Here is a 4038-nt window from a genome sequence, read left to right on the forward strand (position 1 = left end):
CGCGCATGTGTGAGCATTCCAAAGAACCTGGTAACATCACTTTCTCTCGGGAATGGCTGAATCCGAGGGAGGGGTGTTATATACAAGTAGCAGGAGGCAGGAATAAATCATAAGAAGAAAAGTTCTAGATACCCTGTGTGACGTGCACAGGAGCACCCGGAGCTAATTTTCATGAATTAAAAAGACTATTTCTGTGAGAATGGCTAAAGAAGAGAAGTCCATGCAGTCAGCTAAATCTGAGTGTGCTTGGTTTACTATGTGCTTTTCTAAGAGGTAGATTTCCTTTAAATGTTATTAAATGATGAAATGCTTCACAAATTTGCATGTCATCTTTGCGCATGGGCCATGCTAATCTTCTCTGTATTGTTCCAATTTTAGTATATGTGCTGCAGAAATGAGCACTCATCCCTTGTCTTATGATGCAGTAACAGCAAAGATCTGGATGGAGATAATAGGGAAAAGTATGTAGACAAAATATGAATAATGCCACATATTTCTTTGTGTATAGCAAAAGCTGTTTTTTTTAGCTGTGACCTCAGATAGAGACCATCACCTCTTGCTGACCTCTTTAAGAGATGTAGACCTCTTTAAGAGATCATCAATGCACTGTTAATTTTATGATAGGAACTGGCCAGGAGCAGAGGAATTTCAGATGGGAGGGGCAACTACCTATCCTAGTTTTGAGATATTTGTATTTTTTTACCACAGACATATATATACATTTCTTCAATTGGATTTTATTAAAATTATTTACCTTAGAGACCACCACTGCTGCCAGAGTGATAGAATAAAGAAACAAATGGTTTTTGCATATGAAATGATCAAGAGTTACTGCACCCTAAGGTAATGAACACTAAATCCAGGTTGTGAGGTAGAGCTTATTCCAGGTGGTTAGTACATGTCTTGCCTCTGCTCCGGGGGTGCAGGAGTGGTTGTATCCAAGGACACATATCTAATTTCTAAGGAACAACATGGCTACATATATGGGAAACTAGATTCGCACAGGTAATTTTTTTTTTACATGCAATTGAAGAAATGTGTGTATATTTATATGTATATGTTAGATGAATTAAATTAAAGGCGAATGCCCAGATGAGTATACTCCTATAGTGGTGTGATTTTCCTTATAAACTAAATTTAAGTTTAAGTCAGAACCCTCATCATTCATGTACACACACTTGTATGATGAATTCCATCCACTAGATTACCTTCCAGGTCATAGTGATTATATTTCAGAGAAAGTGTTCACCCGGATGGCAAGAAAAATTAGGACATAAATTCTGTCATAGCTGAATAACCACAGCATGCTCTACAGTGGTAGAGGAAGACCAGAAAATCTCAATGTATTATTGTCCAGGACCAATCACTATTCCGTTATTGTTAAATAATAGCAGGAGTAAAAGTTTTGCTTTTACAGATCTCTGCCAAATTTGACCAGAAAATTTCACTTCTTAATACCACAGTATGTTGAAATATAAATAGGATTATGAGTTTTTATGATTGATTTCCTCGAGCATACAATACAGTGCTGATATTGTGCAAACACAAATCTTTACATCTGTGAAGGCCGTAGGAATTTGAGATGCCAAACAGCTGAAACATAAATACCATTTTTGTCAGCACGGCCCCGCTGCTTATCAGATGCATACAGACCATGTAAATATCAGTAACTGCAATGAACTTTGCATTTATGAGTTCATAGATTTTATTTTGTTTTCCTTAGTTATTGCTGTGAAGCAAACTGCAGTCCTCTATGGCTATGAGCAAGCTCCCTGCCAAAAAAGACACAGTTGCTGCTTTAAGTCTTATTAGTTGCGGCAAGTCGTAAAACTCAAAGAGAGAGCAGAGCCAGAAGTTCTACGTTTGGCATCAGGAGCCAAGAGTGAAAGCCAGCCAGAGAAAATACTGAATTACAAGAGCTGTATGAAGTGAACAAGATCTCGCTCGTGATACATTGGTTGCTAGGTTCTCCAGACGTTTAATGGCACTTTTACTCCCAACCAATTTTTCTCATTCTTCCTTGCTACTTTCCATCTCATTAGTTTTTTTTGTAATTCAGTAGATCTTATTTACTATTCCATAGTCTCAAATAGCCGACTCTGACGGTAGTAAAAGGCAGTAGTTATGGTAACTGGTGCACTGGTAGCTGGGTAAAAAAAAATTGCTTTACCCCCCACAACACATGAGATGTATGGTTTTGATTTTTTTTTTCAGGTTCTACTAGGAACTCTGATTTCTATTGTCCTTTTTCTCACTAAAACCAACATGACGCAGCACTTATTGTATACGATGGTGGTTCCCTTTTTGTAACCAGGGACCAGCTGCTTTCCCCCAAAAAATTTCCAGGGTTGGTGTGTCTTTACCCTCCCCATGGTCCCTGGAAATAACCATATTTTTTTGCAGTTTTTTTTACAGCGTTTATTGTGCGGGTTCAATAATGATAAAATTTTATTCTACGGGTTACGGACGCTGTGATAATATATATGTGGGGTTAGTGTTATGATTTGGACTTTTTTTTGTGTTATATGTCTCTTTATATGTTCTGGGCATTTTTATTGATTTATTGCTTTATTTTTTTTATTGAATAACCTTTTTTTTTTCACTTTACTGTTTCCACCATGGGACATGAACAAGCAATCATCTGATTGTTTGTTCATGATAATACTCTGCAATACTGATGTATGAGCAGTGTCAGCCTATACACATGCATAGTCTGACACTGTGCCTTTAAGATGACGTCATAGACACCATCTTTCAGGCAGTCCCTACAGGCAGCTCTGGGGTCCTGATCGGACTCCAGTGTTGCCATAGCAACGATCGGCACCCCCCGAACATGGCGCGGGGGAAAAGATCCCCCAAAGGCAAATTTAATGCAGCGATCATGCTGACCGCGGCATTTAACGGGTTAAGCACCTGCGATTGGAGCCCACTCGGACCGCAGGTGTTATTGCTGGCACCTTGTTTGTCCCAATGCCGGTTCGGCTCATATCTTGAGCTGAACCGGCATCAGCCCTGTATCCGATATATGCTTACTCACTGTGCTCAGCGCCTGCTCCAACAATCCCTGACCGATCAAGGGACAAAAATATGTATATTTTATTTTTTAAATAACCCCCCTCCCTCCAGGAATAGTCTTTATATTAGTGATGACTGATGTATATCACTAAAGAGATGGGCAGGGACATTAAAATAGAGGGTTCGCAAGAAGAGAAAAGTAGCCGAGTAGACAGACTACATTAAAAATACCTTGGATATAAAACTAGGAGAACTAAAAATCTTATTGCTCAATCACCACCATTAGCTTCAAGGATTTGAGCTATAATATAAGGGAATAGTGTAGAAAGTTAAGACTGAACAAAGGCCACGTGGCCAAAGCAACAGGTGGCAGCAGAGAGCAGCAACAAACCTACAGCAAAACCATATGGCAATTATACACCAAAAAAAGAACAGAGGAAGCTACCAAAGTCATATGCAGAGCAAGGCATCGTACTCATTGAGCAGTTATCACAGATATATGGTAATATCTCTACAACGTGTGGGCAACCTTAAAGACAGTTAATGTGGGAAAGACTCATTATTTACTTTTATATTTGAATGTGACCCCATTGCTACTTTATAAATTCAACTACAGAACTCTGAGGAAAATCCTTAATTCATCTTAAATACGCTGCCATAATTGGAATCTTTCTTGAACCCTGGTGGAAGTCTTGAAGTTAGAGGAGGAAAACAGGATCCAAAAATTCAAAGATGTAATGGTGGCTGCTTACCGGCAATATTTAAAATTTTGATCTTTTACAGAAATGTTCTGTAATTGGCAACTAGATAGAGACAGCACTGGGACTACTAGCAAAAAAAGGTAAAAAAGCATGCAGGGGACCATCTCACCTTCAGTGGTGCTCATGTGGAGTAAATGACAAGGTATAGAGGAATGAGAGAAACAGTGGCACTCACCAATGCTCGTGTCAGTACAGTGCTAGAATACATAGGACTCGCATCAATTTCTCATTTCATTTGATATCATATTGCATGGCTCATATC

The 4038-nt window shown here is 39.0% G+C and overlaps 1 non-coding gene across 1 annotated transcript; it reads right to left on the reverse strand.

The window, feature by feature from the left end:
• Window positions 1-295: 295 nt before the first annotated feature.
• LOC140129275 (U6 spliceosomal RNA) lies at window positions 296-402 on the reverse strand. Its single transcript, XR_011855472.1, has one exon. It is a non-coding gene; the product is annotated as a U6 spliceosomal RNA (small nuclear RNA).
• Between the last annotated feature and the right edge of the window lie 3636 nt (window positions 403-4038).

This window comes from Engystomops pustulosus, chromosome 4 (genome assembly GCF_040894005.1).
Source record: "Engystomops pustulosus chromosome 4, aEngPut4.maternal, whole genome shotgun sequence".
In the NCBI taxonomy this organism is placed as follows: domain Eukaryota; kingdom Metazoa; phylum Chordata; class Amphibia; order Anura; family Leptodactylidae; genus Engystomops; species Engystomops pustulosus.